Source organism: Glycine soja, unplaced genomic scaffold (genome assembly GCF_004193775.1).
Source record: "Glycine soja cultivar W05 unplaced genomic scaffold, ASM419377v2 tig00104511_1_pilon_84547_1256723, whole genome shotgun sequence".
Lineage (NCBI taxonomy): Eukaryota > Viridiplantae > Streptophyta > Magnoliopsida > Fabales > Fabaceae > Glycine > Glycine soja.
Window position 1 is genome coordinate 795,721 of NW_021144441.1, and position 27,110 is coordinate 822,830.

At 37.5% G+C, this 27,110-nt stretch overlaps 1 non-coding gene across 1 annotated transcript; it reads left to right on the plus strand.

Moving 5' to 3' along the window:
• Positions 1 to 10,574: 10,574 nt before the first annotated feature.
• On the plus strand, positions 10,575 to 10,681 carry LOC114404583. The gene has a single exon (XR_003665040.1). It is a non-coding gene; the product is annotated as a small nucleolar RNA R71 (small nucleolar RNA).
• The last annotated feature ends 16,429 nt before the right edge of the window (positions 10,682 to 27,110 follow it).

Here is a 27,110-nt window from a genome sequence, read left to right on the forward strand (position 1 = left end):
CAAGGAATAACCGCCTGAATTCTTTTTGTGTCTCTCTTCTCCCTTTTCCAAAAGAACAAAAGACTAATCGCCTGAATTCTTACTTCTCCCTTGTCAAAGAATTCAAAATGACACAGTCTGAGAATTCTTTTGATTCTTCCCATTCCCTAAAACAAAAGATTTCAAAGGACTAACCGCCTAAGAACTCTTTTGTTTCCCCATTCACAAAGTTTCAAAGGACTAACCGCCTGAGAACTTTGTCTTAACACATTGGAGGGTACATCCTTTATGGTACAAGTAGAGGGTACATCTCTTGTGGATCAGTTCTAGTGGAAGGTACATCCACTAGGTTGTTCAAAGAGAACAAGGGAGGGTACATCCCTTGTGGATCTTTGCTTGTAAAGGAATTTACAAGGTTGAAAAGAAATCTCAAGGACCGCAGGTCGCTTGGGGACTGGATGTAGGCACGGGTTGTTGCCGAACCAGTATAAAACTCTTGTGTTTGTCTTCTTCTTTCCTACACTCTTTAATTTCCGTTGTGCACTTTAATTATCGCTTTTACATTTGGTTAAGTTTCTATTTCTGTTCTTTACTTTCTTAACATTATAGTAAAAGCCTAATTGAATCTAGTAACATTAAGAAGGATAGATTTTTAATTAGTAAAGGTTCATTAATAATTAATTCAACCCCCCCCCCTTCTTAATTATTTCGAGGCCACTTGATCCAACAGCCTCATGGGCTATACACACCCTTACACATTCCATCTACACCCTGGGTAGATATTAGTATGGACTTTGTCCTTGGGCTTCCTAGGACCCAGAGGGGTGTAGACTCTATCTTTGTGGTGGTGGATAGGTTTAGCAAGATGGCACATTTCATACCATGCCACAAGGTAGATGATGCTAGTCACCTCTCAAGACTCTTCTTTAGAGAAGTTGTGAGGCTTCATGGTTTCCCTAAGACTATTGTGTCTAATAAAGATGCTAAGTTCCTTAACCATTTTTAGAAAAATTTATAGGCTAAGCTAGGAACTAAGCTCCTTTTCTCCACCACTTGTAACCCACAGACTGATGGGCAAACACAGGTAGTGAATAGATCTCTATCCACATTGTTAAGGGTTCTCCAAAAAGGCAATCACAAGTCTTGGGATGAGTGCCTTCCTCATGTGGAGTTTTCCTATAATAGAGGGGTTCATAGAACTAGCTAGCAGTCACCTTTTGAGTTTGTCTATGGGTTCAATCCTCTCACACCTTTGGACCTAATTCCCATTCCACTTGACACTTCTTTTGTACATAAAGAAGGGGTATCTAGGTCGGAGTTTGTGAAGAAATTACATGAGAGAGTTAGGAACCAAACAGAGAACCAAATAGAGGTGTATGCAATTAAAGGCAATAAAGGAAGGAAGGAGTTGGTGCTTGATGAAGGGGATTGGGTTTGGCTCCATCTTAGGAAGGATAGATTTCCTACTAAGAGAAAGTCCAAACTTAGCCGTAAAAGTGATGGCCCTTTTCAGGTCTTGGAAAGGATCAACAACAATGCTTATAGGTTAGACCTCCCAGAGGGGTATGGAGTTAGCAACACCTTTATCATTACTAATTTGGTTCCTTTTGTAACTAAATTCAGATGATAAGGGGTCTGTAGATTTGAGGACAAATCCTCTTCAAGAGGGAGGGGATGATGTAATCCTCCCAAGGAGGGGACCCATCACCAGAGCCATGGCTAGGAGACTCCAGGAAGATTGGGTCAGGGATGCAAGAGAAGACCTTAGGATTCTCATGAGCCTTAGACTAGATTTTGGATCCATGGGCTAAGTATGAGCCCACTTATCTTTGTACATATTAGATTAGGGTTTCATTATTTTTTTTGGGCCTTGTATTTAGGGAGGGTACCCCACAAGTTTAGGGTATGCTAGTAATGTAGGATTTTTCAACCCTTGTATTTTAGGGCACCTAGACTAGTTTTTGTATTAGGGGTAGTTTTATAATTTCTCGTGCATTAAGTGCACTATTTGATGTGTGTGTTGGCAGAGAATTTTAATTGAATTGGGAGAAGCCCAATCCAATTAAATTTTGGACCAGCATAAGGGGGAGGTGAGCATTTTCTTGCTACACCCCATTGCCACATCATATAGTCACACTTTCTGCATGTCCTTTATGCTTTACATGCCTCATGACACCTAAGCACACTTAGTGGAGAATCTTGAGTTTGATCTTGGATTAGTGGTCTTAACCATAGCTGAAATTCACTAATCATAATTAGTGAAATTTTGGCTCCAAATTTGGCTCCACAAATTCAAATTCAAGTGAAATTTGAATATAAATTCAAATTTTCCTCCAATTTTGTGTGACACTTAGGCTATAAATAGAGGATTTGTGTGTGCATTTTGGGAACTTTGATCATTTGAGAAATTTGACTTCAAAGTTCAGACCTTATTCTCCCTCTTTTCTCTCTCAAGATTTCATTCCCCTCTCTCCCTCTCCCTTCATTCATCTTCTCATACCTTCAAGCTCTTATATATGGCTTCCTATGGTGGTGAGCTTGTTCTTGATTCATCTTCACCTTGAAGTGGTGACTCCAATCACCTTTCCTTCTTCTCTATTCCACTGTCATTGATCTTCAAGAAGCAAAAGACTCCATTGATGAAGAAGATCCAAGGCCTATAGACTCTACATGGAGCTACATTAATAGTCTCATTCTCTTACATTGTCATTTCCTCTTTAACCTCCTTAGCAACCTACCTCTCCTTAGCCACTCGCAGCTCAGACTCCTCTAGCCTATACTCTGACTCTTTCAGTCGAGCCTTTAAATGAGTAACCACCTTGGCAAGCTCATCCCTCTCCACCGTAATGCATTCCACCTTGCCAACCAAATCCTTTTCCTCTTCCAGCAAGCCCTTGCAGCATGCAGATAGTTCATCACTGTCCAACCTTGTGCACAACAACTTTGCCAAGACACTGCCAACTTTAGAAGACAATTAGTAGTTCAACCTCACAGATTTAGCGAAGGCAACTGATCAAGGTCGTACCCGAATCAAATAAACATTAAAAATGTAGTATCTAGGAAGTGATCCTAGGTCGTCTCCCAACGAGCAATGACCAACCAAACATTCATAACAAATAGTAGGAAAATAGTAATGAATTGGGGGAGGGGGGTTGTTTGCTTTTGTAAATTAAACAGCGAATAGATGTGAATTAGAAAATATCAGAATTAAAACACGTTGCTTCCCCTTGATTCACAAGCAAGTCTCTTATCCTAGGTTACAAGAGTTTATCCTTTATCAGTTCAACCACTTAATCCAACCCTAAATTAAATTACTAAGCAAAATTTAACATAAGGCATTCATAATGTGATTAAGCAACACATACACCAATTAATCATAAACGATCATTAAGCATGAACGTAAATTAAGCGTAGAGACAATTAATCAAGCACTAAGCATGCATGAATTAATAACAACAAATACAAAATAATTGGTGAAGAGGAAAAACTGATCATAATTTAATAGTAATAATAGAACCTCAAAGAGAGTTGTGATTGATCCTCAAGAGAAAACAACGCTGGAGACTTAGCTTTCCATTAATCAATAGAAAACGAAATTGTAGTAGAAACGAAGAAAACTAGAATTATTCTCCAAAACAAAAAAGAAACTAAAACGAATTGAGAGTAACACTCTAACACTAAAACGAAAAAGAGAGAGAGGAGAGGAGAGAGAGAAGAGAGCCTAAACTAGAACCTTGGTGTTGTTATATAGTTTTCAGCCCCAAAGCTTACAAATCTGTTTTAAATCCAAGCCCATAAATAAAATAAAATCCAGATAAGATAAGATCTAGATGAAAAAATATCTAGATGAGATCAAATCTAAATAATATCTAGATAGGATAAAATTTGGTAGAATAAAATAGTCTGTTCTCTTCAAGTCCAAGCCCAATTTTGGATTCAAGCCCAATTGCTTATAATTCTCTTGAAATTAAATTAAAAACACAATTAATCTAGTAGGCCCAAATGATAAAACTGCATAATTAATTTGACAATTAAGGCTAATCAGTAATTAAAATGGTGATAAAAAGGGTTAAGAAATATGAGAAAATGATGACACATCAAATCCCCTCACACTTAGCCTTTTGCACTCCTGGGCAAAATAAAAAAAACAAAACAAGGGACAAATTCAGAGACATTAAAGAGAAACAAACAGACACAACAAGAATTACATATTTCTCAATGAATCTCAAGGAATGAAAAAAATGGGTAACATCTAACATGAAGAGATCCAAAGAGTCAAGACATTTGTGAAAATCATCTAAGCAACCCAATCATGGCAAAATAGTTAATCAGCTCAAGAATGAAAAGTGATAAAGCCTCACAAGATATACACTCTATTTCTCAAGTGTCTAGGCTACTATTTACCCTCAAAGCACCCATGAAAACCAACACCACATAAACTTGGCAAGATTCTAAAATTGAAAATCAACCCATAAACATAAGCACATGAGGATCAAAAGGTCTTTTAAGGTTGTAATGGGGCCAAGGACAAGGTAGGGAAAAATATGGAATAAGTAGCTAAATCCCAAAGGAATAGAGGAGCAATGGGGAATAAGTGCATATTAAGAAAAAAATAAGAAAACCTAAAGATAAAATTTAAACGCAAAGAGTAGAGCCAAGAGTCTCATCATTCTTTTTCCATTTAAGATCTTATTCACTCAACTTTATTGCTTTTCTTTTTCTTTTTTTCGAATTGATTCAACTAATTTTTTTTTTTGCACTGTAGCATTTGAGAAATAGCATATCATTCAGCATGTCCAACATTTAACCAGTATACAATGTACATCAAGTATGGCACAAAATACACCATGAAGCATAGCCAACGAAATATGTTATCCAACAAAACCCCCCACACTTATTCCCAAAACAATTCCAAAGCTCCAAAATTCCTTAAGGTTAAGGTGAGATCATGGTTTTTCACTTAAGGCTTGTAATGAGCTTCAAAACAAAGAAAGGGAAACATAGGCTCAAAGGGCTATCAAAGGGATTAATTCAAGGTAAGTCCATTTGGCTAGAGGCTTATAAGAACAAAATTACCTAAATCATTTCCAAATATGCATGTGAATTAGGAAGCATCAACAAGAATCAAGCCAAGGCTATTGTGCAAGCAATCAATGGGGCAAAACACACCAAATGATTATGATGATGGCTCAAATTCTCACAAAGGTAAACTTATCACTTCCAAATTGAGCTTTCAAAACTATCATGACATGTAGAGGAAAAACAAGGACTTCAAATCACAAAATGTCAAGCGACTTTTATTTTCAAAACAATTACCCATTACTTGAACATATCCTATAATTCAAAGAAAAATATGCAAAGTTGTACATGCAAACAGAATTGACTTAAAATATTAAACTAGAAACCCAACAAAACTAACAAAATTAACAAATTTAACACAACTAACAAAATTAACAAAACTAGCAAAACCAAAGAACACTCCCCCTATACTTAAACAACACATTGTCCTCAATGTAACACAAGTAAAAGATTAAAAGCAATTAAACCATCAAATAGAATTGGACAAATGTAATAAAAGTAAAGAAGGAGATAGGAAAAGAAAAACTCCCTAAGTCATGGTGGAGGAAGAGTAAGGTGGAGTAAGGAAGTCTCTTCCACCACTACGTCCACTAAAGAAGGGCTTGTGAGGAATGACTTAAGTCGGTGTCCATTGACCTTGAAGCTCTTGTTTGTGGAGTCGCTTTTGATCTCAACTGTACCATAAGGAAAAACATTAGTAACAACAAAAGGACCAATCCACTTAGACCTCAACTTACCACTCATGAGTCCAAGCCTAGAATTATACAATAACACTTTTTTGCCCAACCATGAAGTCCTTCTTAATTATCATGCTATCATGGAACTTCTTGGTCTTTTCTTTGTAGAACTTGGCATTGTCATTCGCTTCTAGGTGGATCTCATCTAACTCACTCAGTTGCAACTTTCTTTCCTCACCAGCTTGATCCATAGAGAAGTTGCAGGTCTTCACTGCCCAGTATGCTTTGTGCTCAATCTCCACTGGAAGATGACATGCCTTTCCAAAGACAACCCGATAAGGAGACATTCCTATGGGTGCTTTATAGGTAGTTCTATGTGCCCAAAGAGCATCATCAAGCCTGGTACTCCAATCTTTCCTGCTTGGCTGCACAATCTTCTCTAAAAGTCTCTTGATCTCCCTGTTAGAAATTTTTGCCTGTCCATTGGTTTGGGGGTGGTATGGTGTGGATACCTTGTGTACAACCCCGTACTTTTTAAGCAAGGCATGCATTGATTTGTTGCAAAAATGGGTTCCTTGATCACTAACGATTGCTTTAGGTACTCCAAACCTGCAAAACAGATTAGATCTGACAAAATCTGCAACAACCTTAGCATCATTAGTTCTAATGGGCTTGACTTCCACCCATTTTGAAATGTAATCAACTACAAGGAGAATGTAAACATAACCAAAAGAGACAGGAAAAGGGCCCATGAAATCTATGCCCCAGACATCAAACACCTCACAAAATAGCATAGGTTGCTGAGGCATTTGTTGTCGCCATGTAAGTGCACTTCCTGCTCTCTGACACTGCTCACAAGAGCTACAAATCTTCCATGCATCTTTAAAGATGGTGTGCCAATAAAAGCCACAGTCAAGCACTTTGCGAGTTGTCCTTTGAACACCCAGATGACCTCCCGGTGCGGAAGAATGACAAAACTGTAGGACTGAGTCAATCTCATGATCTGGAATGCATCGTCTAATGACCTGATCACTGCATAATTTCCACAAGTAGGGGTCATCCCAAATAAAATGCTTAGCATCACTTTTAATTTTATATTTTTGAGCCTTAGATGCTAAGGGAGGAAAAACAGAAGCAACTAAATATTTGACAATGTTAGCAAACCAGGGAGTAGAAAGAGAATCAGAAATACTATACAATATATACAAATGATCATTCGGGAAATCATCTCGAATGGGTGAATCCTCATCAGACACATGTTCGATCCGACTCAAATGATCATCAACTAAATTTTGTGCTCCGCTCCTATCACGGATCTCCAAGTCAAACTCTTGGAGACAGAGCATCCATCAGATCAATCTAGGCTTTGAATCAACCTTCTTTAACAAGTACTTTAGAGCTGAATGGTCAATATAAACAATAATGTGAGTAACAAGCAAATAAGAACGAAATTTTTCAAGAGCAAAAACTATGGCTAGTAGCTCTTTCTCAGTAGTAGTATAATTCGCTTGGGTAGCATCTAAAGTCCTAGAAGCATAATATATCACTCTAGGCAATTTATTAATTTTCTGAGCAAGGACAGCCCCCAATGCATAATTTGATGCATCACACATAAGCTCAAAAGGGGCTGTCCAGTCGAGTGCTTGGATGATGAGGGTGGTAGTCAGTGCTCTTTTGAGGCAATCAAAAGCCTCTTTGCATTTATCATTAAAGTCAAACTCCACCTCCTTTTGCAACAAGTTGGATATTGGAAGGGCTACCTTGCTAAAATCTCTTATAAAGCGCCTGTAGAATCCAGCATGACCAAGAAAAGATCGCACCTCTCACACGCAAGAAGGGTAAGGCAATTGTGAAATAACAGAAATTTTTGCAGGATCTACTTCAATGCCCTTATTGGAAATAATGTGGCCTAAAACTATACCTTGCTCAACCATAAAATGACATTTTTCAAAATTTAGAACAAGATTAGTTTCAATGCATCTATTCAAAACCTTTTCCAGACTATCCAAACAAACATCAAAAGAGGATCCATATACAGTGAAATCATCCACAAACACCTCTATGCAATTTTCTAAAAAATCATTGAAAATACTGATCATGCACCGCTGGAAGGTACCAGGGGCATTGCACAGGCCGAAAGGCATCCTCCTATAGGCAAAAGTGCCGAAGGGGCAGGTGAATGTGGTATTTTCCTGATCCTCGGGAGCAATAGTGATTTGCATATAACCAGAAAAACCATCAAGGAAACAATAGTGAGATTTACTTGTCAGGCGTTCAAGCATCTGGTCAATGAATGGCAGGGGAAAATGGTCCTTTTTGGTAACCTCGTTCAGCCTCCTATAGTCGATGCAGACTCTCCAACTGTTCTGCACCCGAGTAGGAATCAACTCATCCTTCTCCTTTTTGATGATGGTGAGGCCGATTTTCTTCAGAACTACCTGGATGGGACTCACCTATTGGCTGTCGGAGATAGGATAAATGATTCCAGCTTACAAAAGCTTGGTTACCTCCTTCTTCACTACATCAAGAATCACTGGGTTGAGTCTTCTCTGTGGATGTATTACTGGTTTAGCCCCATCCTCTAAATTTATCCGATGCATACATGTGGATGGGCTAATACCAGGAATGTCCACCAAGGTCCAGCCTATAGCCTTCTTATGCTTCTTGAGAACTGATAACAACTTTTCCTCTTGCTCATCAGCAAAGGAGGCAGATATAATTACTGGAAAACTTTTGCTATCATCCAAGTAAGCATATTTTAAATTTGATGGCAGAGGTTTCAATTCTGGTGTGGGCGGCTGGATAATGGTAGAAAGAAATGGTTTCTCAGCCTATACCTCATAAAGAAAGTCAGAGGTATATGTACTTCCTGAAACATGGTTAGTTTTATCAGACTCTAGAAAATCAATCTCAAGAGGTAAAACATCACCAGACATGTAATTAATATCAATTTCTGATTCACTCTCAGCATCAGACATATGATCAAGTACAAATTCAGATTCAATGCATGAAGAGTGATAGGCATGCAGATTAGAATGAAGATCAGTCATGTATTCATCAACAATATGGTCAATTATTTCAGCACGAAATACAAAAAGATATTCAGATGGGTGTTTTATAGCATCAAGAATATTAAAATGAATAGTTATATCACCAAACTCCAAAGATAGTGTGCCTGCATATACATCTATCTTAGTTCTAGCAGTTTTCATAAAAGGTATGCCTAGAATGATGAGAACTTATCCTTGAGAAAATCCCTCCTCCATATTCAAAATATAAAAATCAACAGGGAAAATCAGTTCACCAACTCTAACTAAGACATCCTCTATGAAACCAGCAGGATAGGCAACACTTCTATTAGCTAAATGAATTACCACATCAGTTGACTGCAAAGGACCAAGAGATAGAGAATTAAAAATAGACAGAGGCATAACACTAATAGAAGCTCCTAAATCTAGCATGGCATTGTCAAACTTACTATTCCCTATAATACAAGGTATGTTGAATGTACCTAGATCTTTACATTTTTCAGGGATTTGGGGAACAGATTTACCAATCAATGCGAAGACATTTCTGCCCATGCTAATTCTTTCGCTTCCTTTAAGCTTCCGCTTATTAGTGCATAACTCTTTCAAGAATTTAGCATATCTTGGAATTTGCTTTATTGCATCCAGCAGAGGTATGTTTACCTCTACTTTTCTAAATGTTTCCAAGATCTCCTTCTCTGCCTCTTCCATTTTTTTGTTGGAAATTGCTCTTGGAGGGAATGGAAGAGGGATATGCTGCTTCTGTAAATCAGAATTACTAGTGGAAGATTCACCTGCATTGAAATTGTTAGGTAACTTACTCTTTAAATTTTTGTCATCATCTTTTTCTGGAGTAGAGTGAAGTTGGGCAGGTTCATTTGCGGATGAGGAAGATGTTGCTGGTTGAAGTCCTTGACACTGCTTTCCCGACCTCAATTTAATGGCACTCACATTTTTGGGATTCTGGACAGATTGAGAAGGTAATCTGTCAGAATTCTGGGACTGCTGTTGATTTAACTGTGTAGCCAATTGTCCCATCTGATTAGTTAAGCTCTGAATGGAGGCTCTGGTCTCTTGTTGAAACTGCATGTTTTGTATAATCATTTGCCTCACAAGTTCTTCAAGGGAAGGTTGCGGAGGGGCCTCAACTGTTTTTTGTTTCTGGGGTTGTTGCTGTTGTTGTTGTTGCTGCTGGATTGGTGGAGGAACGTATGGTCTGCTTAGGCCAGCAACATTCTGAAAATAAGGTTGTTGTTGTTGTTGTTGCTGTTGTTGTGAAGGATTCGACCATCTAAGGTTTGGATGATTCCTCCACCCGGGATTGTACCTGTTGCTGGAGAGGTCATAATTGTTCTGTTGTGGCTGATTTTGCTGCTGAGGTTGAGAAGGTCTATTGTAGATGTTTGCAGCATAAGCTTCAGGTTGTTCAATTGCTTCAGATTGCTGCACAAAAGGGAAAAGGTTTGTGTGGTGGTCGGCAGAGGAGCATAAACCACAAACTCTTGTGACAAGTACAAATTTCTGATTCAAGGTCAGCGGGGTTACCAAGTTAACCAAGGCATCTAGTTTACCTTCAAGCTTCTTAGTTTCAGCTGATGAAGATGAATTCGTGGCTACTTCATGCACTCCTCTAATGACTATAGCATCATTTATGGCACTAAACTGTTGGGAGTTGGAAGCCATCTTCTCAATTAAATTTCTGGCTTCAGCAGGGGTCATGTCTCCAAGGGCTCCACCACTGGCAGCATCTATCATACTTCTCTCCATGTTACTGAGTCCTTCATAAAAATATTGGAGAAGAAGCTGCTCAGAAATCTGGTGGTGAGGGCAACTGGCACATAGTTTTTTAAATCTCTCCCATTATTCATATAGGCTCTCTCCACTGAGTTGCATAATGCCTGAAATATCCTTTCTGATGGTCGTGGTCCTGGAAGCAGGGAAATTTTTTTCTAAGAATACTCTCTTGAGGTCATCCCAGCTAATGATGGACCTTGGAGCAAGGTAATATAGCCAGTCCTTTGCCACTCCCTCTAAAGAATGAGGAAAATCCTTCAGAAATATGTGATCCTCCTGGACATCTGGGGGTTTCATGGTGGAGCAGACAATATGGAATTCTTTCAGATGTTTGTGCGGATCTTCACCTGCAAGGCCATGAAACTTTGGAAGCAAATGGATTAGTCCAGTTTTAAGAACATATGGGACATCCTCATCAGGGTATTGGATGCACAAGCTTTCGTAGGTGAAATCAGGTGCAGCCATTTCCCTTAGAGTCCTCTCATATGGTGGAGGTTGTGCCATGTTCTCAGAATGTTCAAAATCAGAATGTTCAAAACTATAATGCTCAAAATCAGGATGTTCAAAATTACCAACCACAGAATGCTCAGACTCACCAATAACAGAATGCTCGGGATGCTCAAAAGGTACAAAATGATGCCTAACTAATCTATGAAATGTCCTATCTATCTCAGGATCAAAAGGTTGTAAAGTCAGATGGATTGACTCTAGTCATACACTACATTCAGCATGCACAACTAGTTGCCTTCTTATGCAAGTAACAGTGTAGGTTTGAACTACAGCTACCCTCAAATAATATCCAAATGACTTGAAATTTTGTGAGCAACACCCTAAAATCATGAAAAGATGGCACAAAAGTTTTCAGGCAAAAATTCAAAGTCTAACTATGGAAACTACCTAAGGAAAGTTTAGAAAAATAAAACAATAAAACTTGACAAATAAAAAAAATAAAAAACTAGTAAACAGGCGATTTTGGCTAGCTAGAGATCTCAGTCGGCCTTCGGAGGTTTGCCACAATATGGGAAATTTTTTTCTACCCCAAATACATATATAATAATAGTCATTATGATACCCGGAGCAAAAGTTATGACCGTTTGAAGTTTTGGTAAACACAAGTTCTCAAATTTTTTTGAATATCTCAAATCTGGGCACAACAAGTGTTCCTCATATTTTTCACACAAAATATGAGTCAAAAGAACCTACCACACCAAAATTCAGCCAAAAATAACAACCCTAACTATCAAAACAAAAATCGTCAATTAAATTGTCAACACTATTCACTAATTCAGTCACTAATGGATTTGCACTACTGCTCTGTTTCCCAGGTCAGTAAAAGTGGTCGCTAAATCCGTCGCAAAGCACTATTTATAGCAAAACACAAAAACTGAAATAGGGGAAGCGCTGAACAGAAAAACTAAAGCAAAACACCACACTAACACAACATGAAAACTTAAAACAACTAAACATAAAACACGAATCACTAGCTATTATGAACCTTTGGACACTGCTCCCCGACAACGTCGCCAAATTTGATCGAGGCCATACCCGAATCAAATAAACACTAAAAATGCAGTATCTAGGAAGTGATCCTAGGTCGTCTCCCAACAAGCAATGTTCAACCAAACGTTCATAACAAATAGTAGGAAAATAGTAACGAATTGGGGGGAGAGGGGTTGTTTGCTTTTGTAAATTAAACAGCGAATAGATGTGAATTAGAAAATATTAGAATTAAAACACGTTGCTTCCCCTTGATTCACAAGCAAGTCTCTTATCCTAGGTTACTAGAGTTTATCCTTTATCAGTTCAACCACTTAATCCAACCCTAAATTAAATTACTAAGTGAAATTTAACATAAGGCATTCATAATGTGATTAAGCAACACATACACCAATTAATCATAAACAATCATTAAGCATGAACGTAAATTAAGCGCAGAGACAATTAATCAAGCACTAAGCATGCATGAATTAATAGCAACAAATACAGAGTAATTGGTGAAGAGGAAAAACTGATCAGAATTTAATAGTAATAATAAAACCTCAAAGAGAGTTGTGCTTGATCCTCAAGAGAAAAAAACGTTGGAGACTTAGCTTTCCATTAATCAATAGAAAACGAAATTGTAGTAAAAACGAAGAAAACTATAATTATTCTCCAAAACGAAAAAGAAACTAAAACGAATTGAGAGTAACACTCTAAAACTAAAATGAAAAAGAGAGAGAGGAGAGGAGAGAGAGAAGAGAGCCTAAACTAGAACCTTGGTGCTGTTATATAGTTTTCAGCCCCAAAGCTTACAAATCTGTTTTAAATCCAAACCCATAAATAAAATAAAATCTAGATAAGATGAGATCTAGATGAAATAATATCTAGATGAGATCAAATCTAAATAATATCTAGATAAGATAAAATCTAGATAAGATAAAATTTGGTAGAATAAAATAGTCTACTCTCTTCAAGTTCAAGCCCAATTGCTTATAATTCTCCTGAAATTAAATTAAAAACACAAAATTAATCTTGTAGGCCCAAATGATAAAACTGCATAATTAATTTGACAATTAAGGTTAATCAGTAATTAAAATGGTGACAAAAAGGGTTAAGAAATATGAGAAAATAATGACACATCAGCAATAGTGGCATTAGCTACCTTTGGGTGCTCCTGTCTCCAAACCGTGTGAGCAATAGGCCTCCACTTGGTGACCTCCGCCTCCAAGGACGCCACCTTGCGTAGAGTCTCTTGGTGCCATTGTCCATTCTCCTCCTGAATCACCAAACTTCTCTGAAGGAAGACTTTGGTGGAGTCCATAGCATTCTGCACCCCAGCTGACCAAATAAGGTTTCTATAAAAGGCTGACACAAAGCTAACTGGGGTCTTCTGCTCCAATTTGTAATTTGCACTGTACAGTGAATTAGCATCGCTGGAAGTGTACAGTTGATCCAAAGAAAAATGGGAACGAGAAGATGAGGAAGGCACCGCCGTTGCCAACACAGCAAAGGGAGGAACCGATGGAGCCAAAGAAGGGGGCGACAACATCATAGGAGCACTAGTGGTCACCACACCGGCACTCAGCAAGGGTGTGGCAACGGTGGACGAAGACACCACAACAAAACTAGATGAAGTAGTCGACACATCAACTCCAGCAACAGGAGTAATCTCCTAAGCAGGTACAACAAGAGGAGGTGGAGGGGCAAGAATAGCAGCAACAACAGTAACAGGAGCAGGAGCCTCGACGACCGACGAAGTTGGAGGCAGATCTTGTAAACTCGAAGGGTAACCCGACTAGGCGTCAACCCTACAACTAGCCTAAGTGCACGAAGACTTATAGGGGCCCTCAACTTCTTATGGCCTGACACCCCAATGTTGTCATCTTGCTTCCTCCTACAAAAAACAGAGGATGGGGCACTAGGGGCGACCTTAGCAACAACAAAAACAAGGTCAACCTCACTAGCAGGTTGATCCCTTTCTCCGGAAGTAGGGGACAACAGACAGTGGCACGGTCCCACCAGTAAGACTAACCTACTTCACCAGTGGCCTCCAAGGGAAGTTACCCATAATTCTTGCAAAACAAGCAACAATAGTGCAATAGATGTCAATTCAAGTCACAATGTAGTTCAAACACAAAGAAGGAAGACAAGAAAAGATAAAGTGTTTACTGTCCAAGGCAGCATGAGCATCACTCGCCGAGGAAAGAGACAGAATGGCCTGCGCGTCTAACAAGGCCAATAGCTATTCCAAAATAACTTTATTGACATTCTCTAAGAGGGTCAACAAATCCTCGTCAAATGATTTGAACCTGGTGGGGTTAGACTGCCAGTAGAACGGGAAGCAGGGCTCCCCGTCCTTGTTGAACATAAGTGGAAAACCATTAGCCACAACATAAGTAGCTAGGACCTTGAAGCGGAGAAAAACGTTTAAGTCAAACTCAAACAACTTCTTGGACACGCTGTTCAAGAACCAATCTTTCTAGTTAGCTTCATTTGTAAGAAAAACACAAAGATCGACACATTAGGCCGGATGTTGAAGAAGGAGCACAAAATTTCAAAGGCTTTCACCATGACCCAACTATTCAAGTAGAGTAGGCAATGGGACACATTCAACTGCTCAAGAAGAGCACACTGAAAAATGGTCAAGGGAAGAATGAGACCCAACTTCAAATAGACATTTGTACATGAAGAACAAGGGCGGACTGCTCGACACCCCCTCATGAAAGGGAATTCATCACTCTCACAAGCCTGGACGACCATCTTGCAGGAGTCCTCAGGGTTCGCCAATTTCACCTAGCATTGTAGAGCAACAACATATGCCGTACAGGTGAAGGAGGACTTATACTTCAAAACATCATCCCTCACCCACTCAAAGCCAACAATGATAGGTGGGGATGATGGAAACCCAGCAGTATGCCTACATCGTATGCGAGGAGACACCCAAACGTCCCTACCGATTCTCCTTGCTCCCTAGAAGAAGAAGGGGGAAGAACCACCATGGTTGGGATAGGTTCCCTGGCCGGGGAAGTAGCAGAAGGTCGCGCCCTTTCACGGAGGCAAGTGGTGCCTCCACCAGTACAACGTGAAGCCCTCAACCTCTCCAAGATAGAGGATTCATTGTCAGAGGCACCATGATGAGTATCCTCCGAGGAGGAACCACCAATGGAAATAACCTCCCGGTCCATCAGGGGTTAGACAGAAATGAAGACATGATCAAAAAGAGAATACCTCGAAGGATCAAAGAAGGTGAATGAAGAAGAAAAGGAATCATAAGCATGAAAGCAAAGAAAATTCAGGAGGAAGGATATCAAAGTGACAATGACTCGAAATCAAATGTCCTCTTTATTTAAAGAGAAGACAGACTCTTCGGTAATTGATGGGAGTTGAAGTGGTGCCCTAAAATTTCACACCACAATGCAGCCCTTCTAACCCACGCACCACGAATCTAGTGCGTGCCCACTCCATGAGTGACACGTACACAAGAGTACTATGCCTGTGCCACACACGCCTGCAGAAGCAGACAAAACATGACGTTTATCTTCAATGTACCCTCCAACGGTCAGAAAAAGGAAATGTTGTCAAATTCATAGGCTTCCCTCACCTAACACGCTAGACCTCACCTGCAAAACTAAAAGCATTTCCACCCTAGACAACTTGATAGAAGCAGCCTGGACAACACTTTGTCCACACTTGGGGACTTTACAAGCTTCATAGACCTGTAACTCTTACACTTGTCGAGGTTACCGCTCTCAACATCACACAACATTTGTCCATACTTGGGGGCTTCACAAAATTGTCACCCTTCTACTTATCAAGGCTATTACCCAGGACATTAGACAAACTCCCTCGATGTGGGATAACCTCCTTCAACCCTGGACAACCTCTTTTGCCCACAAGCCGACTCAAAGCTCGGAGGGCTTATGTGTTGTCCAAGGTCCACAAAATACATGTGGCATCTTATGTGACACTTCAAGACACATGTCAACTCTCCATGTCAACCCTAGCACAGGTGCACGAATGCCCAACCCTTAGCAGCTAGTCTCCCTAACCAATAGGTTATCTCTAACCTTCTATTATTTGAATATATTGTCATCTTTTATCTCTTGGCAGGTACTTAATTATCTACAAAGCCACACATTATCTATAAGGTACAAATTATCTACTAGCTTTTATCTCTGAGTTGTATATTATCTCTAACTTTATCTATTTCCTACCAGCTATTATCCACAAGTTGATAATTGTCTACAAGGGCTATAATACTAGCTTTTATCATTAAGTTGTATATTATCTCTAACTTTATCTATTAGTTATCGGCTATTATCTACAAGTTGATAATTGTCTACAAGGGCTATAACATCCCCTACAAACAAGGACCCGCAACACCATCCTACTCCTATAAGTACCAGGTTCCTTCAAACCCTCAACACATCTCAAACACACGTGCACACTCGCTTGCATACCCGTGTATTCATACTCTCTCTTTTATTCTCCTAAGTAATGTAAAACCCTGAAATGTTATTGATTATAAATCGATGTTTGATTGTGTTTAGCTTGTTGTTTGAATATATGTTTGACTTGAATGATTTTAAATATGACTTGAATTAATCATGTGTGAATTTCTTGATGTGGATGTTGAGTTATGTAGAGTTTTGTTGAGCAAAGTTGAAATTATGAGATTTTAGATTTTTACCTAAACCTAGTTTAGTAAAATCATGATCCCAGATTCGCTAACTGTTGGATCGTCTTAAACTTTTGTCTAAAGCTTTCTAAGACATGTTTCCATATTCTGACCATTGCGATTTTGAAAATAAAAACTTTTGATCTCTTGCTAAGCATGAATGGCACGCTAAGCGCAATTCCAACAGAGAGGGAATGACATTGAGCGCCCAAAGGTGCGCTAAGCCCAATTCTAATAGAGAGGAAGTTGCGCTGGGTGCCTAGAGGTGCACTAAGCCTAATTCCAACAGAGAGGAAGTTGCGCTGAGCACCCAAAGGTGCGCTAAACCCAATTCCAACAGAGAAGAAGTTACGCTGAGCGCCCAGAGGTGCGCTAAGCCCAATTCCAACCAGAGAGGAAGTTGCGCCGAGCGCCCAAGGGTGCGCTAAGCCCGGCCTAGTGCAAAGGGGGTTGTGCTAAGCCTAAATTCTTGCACTAAGTGCAAGAAGTGGACTTCGGCTTAGTGCGACAGTCTCGCTAAGCAAAATTTACAGGTTATAAATACGTCCTCAGCGTGAAAAACATGATTTTTCACTCTCCTCTTCTCCAAAAACGTCACCCAAACCCTAAAACCTCATTTTTCACCACCCAAGACCAGCGATGACCGCCGTGAGCCGCCATTGCTTGCCCTTGAACCCCCACACCAAGAGGAACACTTTAATCGGAGAGGAATCCTCAGAATCCTCCTCAAGGATTCGGTGGAGAAAATTCCCCAATCCTCCGTTTCAAAGCTTCTCTGAGGTAATCTTCATTCCTAAACCCTTCTCCTAATTAGTTTGAGTTCCTCTTAGTGTCTCTTGTGTGTGGGGTACTGTATTAGGGTGTTTTTACACTTCCTTTGAAAAACCCTAGAGAATGAGACATTGAAAAAGTTATCTTTTTATAACATTGAGGTTATTTTTGTGGCAATCACTGAACCCTGGTCACATTGGCGTGATCGGAATTTCAAAATGATGTTTCCTTTTTGTAGAATCCGAAATACCCCTCAACCCTTTATGTTTTGACAGGGGTATTTGACCCTGAATGTTGTCATTGACCTTGCTTTTGAAATCTATATTGATTTTCCTTCAATTTGACACATAGAGACTTGCATTTGGACTGACGAGCGTGAACGAGAGAGAGACCTCTGAGTAACGCAAAGAGGAACTGACGGAGAGCTCATGATAGGTGAGGGGAGTTTATTATAAAATTTACCATTTTTGATACCATAGTTAGGGTTAGGGAACCTAACTAAGGGAATACATGCCTGTCCCTGTTGCATGCTAAGTTTTTCTTTAGAAAACAATGCTTTTGACAAATGGGATGCGATAAATCTATTGTTGATGAATAAAATAATTATCCTTATTTGACTTGTGTTGTTTGAAGACTTGGGAAGTGTGAATCTCAGGCATGAAAAAAATATATGTATATGCGGAATGCGACTTACTGTTGATGTTGCTATTGATGACATTAATTGATATGTGGTGATGTTGATATTTATGATGATATTGATTTGAGATGACGTTGCTAATGAAGATCATGTCAACATGAATTGATGTTATTATTGATGATTATGTGAATATGAAATGAGGTTGTTGTTGTAGTTGTTGATAACGTCATTGAGATGAGATGATATTTATGTTGAGAATGATATTGAAATGGAATGTTGATGATGTTGTAAATACATTGAGATGTGCATGTTGTGTATGTTCATGAGGGGGTGCAGTGACCTTGTCGGATGTCCCTTGTGTGGGAGACTAGAGTGGTTAAAGAATTTAAGCATCTCTGAGGGGAATGCTTAGGAGCTTTAATTCATCCATGGTCATTGTACTTGATGGTGCCCATGTTTGATACATTGGATGTTGTGTATGTTCATGGGGGGTGTATTGACCTTGTCAGATGTCCCTGGTGGGGGAAAGTAGAGTGGTTAAAGAGTTTAAACATCTCTAAGGGGATGTTTAGGATCTTTAATTCATCCATGGTCTTTGTACTTGATGGTGCTCACGTTCATATGTCGTATGTTGTGTATGTCCATGGGGGGGTGTATTGACCTTGTCGGATGTCTCTGGTGGGGGAAAAATAGAGTGGTTAAAGAGTTTAAACATCTCTAAGGGGATGCTTAGGATCTTTAATTCATCCATGGTCTTTACACTTGATTGTGCCCACGTTTCATGCCTCATATGCCACGGGAAATAGTATAAACTATGGCAGTATGTACTTTGTACTAGGGGGTGCATCACCTGGTAGGGAACTCCCTTGTGGCCCAAGCTGATCACCGAGGGGGAGGGGGAGTTACGGTGCATGACTGGGTGGCCTCGACAAATACTGCATAGTTTCCCTAAGTGAGGTGTCGTGTGGACACGCTTAGGCTATTTCCTTGGTTGATGGTACGTACCACATTGCATCTAAGAGTTGAGGTCAGGTGCATGCATCATTCTGAGCAGTATTGATTGGATCCATGGATGGATGATGAATAATTGTTGAATGTGGGTGTTGAATAATGAATGTTGTGTAAGCTCATGATGTTTGACTATGTTTTCTTGCTAATTGTGATTATTTGGATTTAGCATTGGTTCTTTTTATAATGAACTCACCCTTTCAATTTTGTATCGTGTGGTTGATACCTGTGATGATCGCAAACTTGTTCGTGGGAGCATAATGACAACAGTAGGGTGCAGGAACTGAGATTATGTTGAGGAGCCACTGATCCGACGTGATGACGTTGGGATTATTTTGGGAAAGAGTTGTGTTTTGTTAATCAACTCCTCCATAGTTGGTTCCATGATTCTTTTGTTGAATTAAAGATGTAAATCACAGATTTGAATTATATGTATGAACAAGTTTAATTTCCATTATATGAATGATGTGTATTGAGTTACTATTCCTATATGTATATGTATTCACTTAAGTAATGTTTGTTGTTTGATGAATGTATGTCGAGACAAAAATTACTTTCATTTTTTTTCATAAGCAAATTAACAGAGTTTTCATTTAAAATTTGAAATAATCGCTATTTAGAATGGTGATATCGTAGCGACGAGGCGGGTCCTTACAACTCATATACTTACTTGAGCGTTGGAGTCCTTTGTTTTGTAGGTCCCTCCTCTTGTCCTCCTAACAAAGGTCACTCTCAGCCAACGTGCAAAGTCTAGGAGCCCAGCTTAGTCACGTCCACCCTGATGTGTGCCAACTCTGTATTTTGGTAAGTACAAAAGGAAATAGAAGCATCTTTATGAAACTATTAGTCTTGGTAGAAGTTGTTATGGTTGGGAGGTGGTTTTACATGCAACTTGTTATGAGTAACTGTAATGAAGGAAATTTAATTAACGGCCAGAGAATAAAGAGTTACCTTGGCTTGTAGACATAGCTAGCAGTGAGCACATGGAAAAATTGTAGACATGTACTGCAAAGCTCTTCAGGTGAGATTCCATTATAGCATTATGAGGTTATAATCCTTTGAAAATAACTCCTCTATGATTTGATTTCACTCATATGCCTAGAATTTTATAACTACTAATTTTTCATATGGGATTAAAAAGTAGGAGGAGACTGCAAAATGTGAAGTTTATGCAGGTAAGTCCAAGCACAATAGACTTTGAGAAATATTTTGCTCACTCAATTTTGCACTCTTGGCCAAGGAATCAAGAGTGGCCCAACACACAACAGACTTTGAGAAATATTTTGCTCACTCAATTTTGATCAGCAAGTTATAACCAATAATGTTCTATACTTTTTCTAGCATGTTGTAAAGGCACATTCTTTTGGCTTTGTGCATGCACTTTAAGTTACTGTGCGTGGATATTGTTTCCTTCTTATTCTTATATGTTCTATGGAAATGTTTTTATTTTTTTAATTTTCTTGATAATTACAATGATATTATCTTATTGCACTTCGTTTCATGTTTCCAAATATTAATGTGTGAGGGTTTATAATTGGTGTCATACTCTCATGTTTCCAAAAGACATTTATCTTATTGCTAGTGCATTATTAGAAGTTGGAATTTTCAATTGTAGTATCAAGAATGATTGTGATCCTATGAGTTTATGTTATCTTTCTCTTTGCTCCAATTGAGAATAAGAATATGACATATATCTTCTTAATTTCTATAATTATTTGTTTTGTTGATTTTTCTCCCTATAATTTGTAAAATATAACAATTAGTTAAAAAATTAAGGATTAAGATTCTAATCACATATATTATTATATTTTACAAATAACATGGAGAAAAAAAAATACATATCATAACAAATCTAAAAGATAAACTTTTTAGATTGATTCTTAAAAAGCACCAATAAAAAAAAGTTAAAGTTAACACCCAAATTTTGCTGCAAAATTCAGCTATTAGGGATTCAATAGAATGGCTATCGCCTAAGGTGAAATTCGGCTAACTTTCATGTTAGCTAAATGAGGTGAAGGCTAGTCTAGTTGAATATGGAATTGACGACTTATTAATATTAGTCAAACAAGAATATTAGTCGAACATGAACAAAGTCAATACGGTTATCTACAATATTAGTCGAATGGCAGAATTCAGCTAATATTAATGTTAGCTGAATGAGAAGGAGGCCAATTCAGTTGAATATGCAACTGACTAATCTTCAATGTTTGTTGGACATTAAGGTTAGCTAAACATGGATAAGGTCTATACAATTACCTACACAATGGTAGAATTCGGGTAAGTTTGAGGTTAGTTGAATGAGTAGAAAATCAATTTGGTTACGTTCAATATTAGTTGAGTGAGAGATTTAGCTAACTTTAGTATTAGTTGAACATGGATAAGGTTATTTCAGGTAATTATAATGTTAGTTGAATGATAGATTTTGGCTAACTTTAAGCATAAAAAATCAGTTTAATTAAGATTTAATTTAATAAAGATAAAATGATATTTTCCATGTTTTTTTTATATTCAAATGACTTGTAACAATTAAAACTAATCAATGATAGTGCTCCCTAAAAAATAGGATCTTCTCCAACATTTGAAATAACTTATCAATTGACTTGTGGAAAGAGAAGAACATGCCTAGATGTTAGTTGCAGTTGCCAGAAGATAAATCTGCCTCGGAATTAGTTAGCTGAAACATTAGCTGAAATAGACTATTGCTTGCCAAATTTAACTGCTAGAATTAGTCGAATCAATGTAAAACTAGCCGAATGATCCTGTATAACTCAAACCACATTCTAGGAAGTTATCAAGTAGAAAAATGTGGTCCATTAAGGGATTTGAGTTTGTAGCCAATAAATAGACCTTGTACTTCAAATTTTACATACACAATCAATCAAACCCAAGCTTATTTTATCCTGCACTAACTTTATCACTTTTCTTTACAATTTATGTCATTTATTGTTTTCATTTAAACCTTTCCTTTACAACCTTTACTTTACTACTTTCCTTTACCACTTTACTTTATAGCCTTTCAACCATTACCTTTCACGCAAAATCCTATCTTCTTCCCTTCTTTTCTATTCACCTACACCAAGCGCTTTGTGGAGTAGCTTGGGAACTCATAGCTAGGGAGCAGATTCCACTTCTTGGCATAAATCGTTTGATCTTTATTTGGGATCACATTGAAGCAAGGCTGGCCAAAACATATTGCGGTTAACTTTGAATTTTTACATGACGACAAAAATTAATTTTTGTAGATGGTCTTTTTCTTAATGATTTAAAAAAGTTACTTTTTAGATTGTTCACTTAAAGAAATGATATAAAAAGTTAACTTTTAAGATCAATTAACAATCGATTTAAAAAGTTTGACTTTCTATGCCGCGTACATAGACATCGGTCATACAACTGATGTAAAAGGTCCTTTTAACTGATGTAAAAAATCTTTTTTATAGTAGTGTTTAATTACAAAATTGATTTTGGTGAGGAGGAGGAGAGGGGGGGGGGGGGTAACCAATTTAGTGGGTGAATGGGTTGGTGCATAATCAATTTAGTGGGTGGGAAAGGAGGCTAATGAAAGTAAAAATTGTGTCCTTTCCCCACACTTCTTTGGCTACAAACAACACACAATTACCAAGATTTCTTCAATTTGTACTTCTTTCTTCCTTTCAATTCGTTGATACCAAATAAAGGTGAAATGTTAAACTTGAAAATACTTAAAAGAAAGGTTATACTTTAAAAAAAAATCATATCGGAAAAAATTTAAAAATACTCAATATGTAAGATCAAACAACTAAGTGCATGTTTGGTATACTGTTGGAAACGAAAGTTGGTAGCAAAAGGACTTTTGCAAAAGCATATGCACCCTTTCTTTTACGTTTAGTTTTTGTTGGGTCATTGGGTTTTGTCTTGAAATTCATGCACAATGAATTGAATGATAAACTAGACATGCTCTAAATTGAGATTAAGATAACTTAAAATAAAGTCATTTAAGTCTTTCTATAACCAAAGTTCAATTTCTATATTTCAAACAAATAGGTGTTAAATATAAAGTTAAAATTTGAAAAAAAAAAGAAGGAAAAAAAATTATGTTTTCAAGCCTTATTGTGAGAGATGATTATGGGTATAATCTGAATAGGTATTATAATAATACTAATCTTTATAGTTTCATTTTTTTAAGAATACCCAAACTCATACCTACATACATAGTAAATTAAATACTTCTATCCTTGCCTATAGTATTTGTATTTGTACACAATGTTCCTATCTACACTTAAATTAATTGTGAAAAAATAACAAATACAAAAATATTAATTTAAAATTCAACTAATAATTGTAAAATATTACAATATAAACATTATTTTTTTAATTTATTAATTAATGGTAGGGATATCATGTATTTATATCTATTTCCATTAAAATTTATGGGTGATATATCTACTCATTCATTAAATAGATAATTATATTATCCAATTTATTATGAGTAACTTCCACTGATATATATTGAGTTCATTGCACTTTGTCATTCGTACTCTTTTATTGCTTGTTCTTTTAAGGAAAACCATGTTGTATTATAAGAAAAACACATGCAATATTAGTCCTTCATCTCATGGTTTACAATAGTTTGATTTCATAGGGAACTTCCTCTATCCAAAGAGGCTAATGTTGTATTAGGAACACTTTGTATCACTACTAAAAAGCATGTTTTAGTGTCGTTGAATCTAAGTCGGTTTTCGAAAAATAGATGTAGAAAAATAAACAGTGTCATTTTTTAAATTAAGTTCAAATTTTTAAAAATGGTTTTTGTAAAACTGTCTTTGAAAGCAAGTGTTCAAAGACGGTTTTCCAAAAACTGTCTTTGAAAACAAGTGTTCAAGGACAATTTTCGAAAAAATGTCCTTGAAAATCCTTCCCATTTAATTTACGCTTTCATTTCCCTTAATTTTCACGTGCTCTCTCAGTCTCTTGGGGCACAACTCTCTGAGTCTCTCGCCCTTCCCACACCCATGCCCACTCCTAACTTTGAACGTATCCACACCCACGCCCGCCCCATATGCCTCGCCACCACCTCTGTCCGCTTCTTCTCCCGTCGACAAACAAAAAACCTAACTTCATTTTCTCTTCCCTTTCAAGATCTCAAAATGTCAAAACCCTAGAGCAACATTGGAGCCTGGGCCGCTGATTCCAAGCAACCATTTTATTTTAGTTTTGTTACCTACTAATGTTGTGTTCCAGTTCTAACTCTTAATTGTTTTTCGTGTTGTGCAGTGTCAGGTTTTTTACAAATTAAGATTGGCGGAGTTTATTTTTGGCCATGGCGGTAGGGTGGAACTCGCAACTCATAGTGGAGACGTGGTCGCAGGGAGGACTTATTGCCACCAACGTGGGGTTAGCGGTGGCGAGGTCTCACACGTGTGGAAGACACATGTGCGTAGTTTCCGATGAGTAGACAAGGTTGCAGTACGCAGAGAGGATGGGCGAGGCAGGCGTGACAGTAGATATCATGGTGGGGGAATGCGAATTCAAACTCCAAGGGTTTCATATGGCGGAACCTCGTGGCGAAAGGTTCTTCGCGGCGTGTTGTTCGTTAGGCGTTTCTTCCTGTAGGGAAGGGACTTGACATGAGCCTAGCATAGCATATTCCCCTTTTATGTTTGAATGATTCTTCTGTCTTATCCAAACTCACTAACAATCTGTTAGAGATGCCTCTAAAACCTATCAGCACAATATCGTAATTTCACATTTTTATTATCCTAGGATTCTATATTCCATTGCCTTCAATGGAAGATCTAAAAAGATAATGAACATGTTTGGATTTAATTACTACATTCTTGAGGGAATCATGTCTAGATAATCCTGCTATAAAAATAATGATGATGACAACTTATCTCGAAGCAAGGGGCTAAAGCAAAAAAGACATAATTTTCCATTTCCAACATCAATATTGTGCCTGTATTTATCATTCCATTTAAAATTCCCCGTTTGCTCTGTCTTACTTGCAAGCGCCTGCAACTCTGCATTTAGTTATTGTACATCAATACATATCATTTTCATTTACCACTAATGTAATAATTTTAATAAAATTATACCAGTAAATGGTCAAAAATTCAAAAGGCATTCAAAATTCATGTATATATATTTTGAAAGGAACTCCTTTTCAAACTATAAGTGAAACATTATGATCGTGTACATTCAAAATTATTTTTTAAGAAATGCTAATAGGAGACAGAGTTTTGAGAGGGAGGAGTGGAGGGAGTATCATTTTAATGTGAAGCAAAATATCATAGGTTCTAGTAAATATTAGTCAGGTATAAAGATCATGTGTACTGCTTTCGTAAATACTCATTGAATAAGATATGAACTTTAGCATTTTTCTTCCAACAGGATTTTGTTTTTATGAGCAATGAATTGGCGTTGCTTTGAATAGCAAAGCAGTAAGGAGTGCATGATAGCAACTAATTTGAAATTGTGAAACTGTTTATTTATTTGGTAGGGAGTTTATGGACCTTCTGTTGTCCCCAGCTTCTAAGGTTTTGATTAACTGGTTTGAGGTAATCTTATGGTTTTAAATTTTAATTGCTTTTCATTTAGATCTTCAACTTCAAAGTTCAAACTCTATGATTGTATCTGATATAATTGAACATGTCTTAATGCTCTGATGTTGTAGCTTTTGTTTGTGTTCATATCTCATGTCTCAGAAGTTTTCTAAACTTCCTTTTATTTTTTATATATCCTTAATCTAGGCCAGTGTCCACACCCCAGGAAGTGGCTATGTGCTGCTACGTCATATTCTATGTGCAACTATATAGTATTTTATCTCAATAGTAGTCTAAAGTTACATTTCTGAATAATTACTTAATTATATTGTTGAGACATAAACTATTAATTTGCTACCCTTTGTCTATAGTTTTGTATTGTTCATACAAAGAGTGTGAATACCATGCTATTTATTCCATATAGATATGTTGAAGGTGGAATGGACTTAATATCCAAGGCTATTGGTAACGCTGCTATTGAATCTGGAGCACATGTAACCAATGTTGAGGTATTCCATCAAGAATCTCTAACTTTCAAATTACTTCCTCCATAGTCAGCAGCGCATCAATTGTCACATTCTAAGCAGATTCTGATAGACTTGTGTCCTCTTATTTTGTGATCAAAATCTTTCAAATGAAGGCAAACTTAGAATTCAAATAGTTTTTACTTCCTAAGGCATGATCGCTGGTGTGCACTGATCTTAATCATGCAGTTTTCAACATTAACTCCAATGAAGTTTTCAAAGTTCAAATTCCTTAATGGAAGCCAGTGCATTCTTTTTCTCTATTTGTTTTAATCTTCCTACTGATTTTTGAAAGGACCTTATTCACTAAAATTTCTTCTTATCCAAATGGAAAAATCAACTTGTGTTATCATATAAAAAATATTTATCATTTCATTGAGAAAAAAAGGGATAAGAGAATAAATGTTTTTTTCTTACCTCCACATCCTTCCCTTTTTCTTCTCTTCTTTTTATTCCATCTAGGCTCTATCTAATCAGATGCGATATTCTGTATTCTTATAGGTGTCTCTGTGACACCCTCTACCTCGACATATATATAAATAAACAAAATATATAAAAATATCGGTAACCAAATTCACATGGGTAAAAGGTTCACATTCACTTCACTATTATCAATTAAAACTTATTAAAACATATTTGGCTCAAAATAAGGCCATCAAAATTTACAAATATATTTTGTTAAATCAGTGAGATAAAATAAAATAGACTAACATCATGCAATTAATATAAAAACTTATGTCTCATTGCCACATCATATCAGAGCATTGTGTCCCGACGTCCTTCAGCATAAGGTTCCTTAAAGCGATTCACCTAGTCATCTGCTCCCCCGAACACAAAGTTCAAGATCATCACAGGATCCAAACACAAATAACACACAGGGAGTTAGTTATCACATTCCTAACTAATAGAGAAGCAAGACAACTAGATACACATATCATAT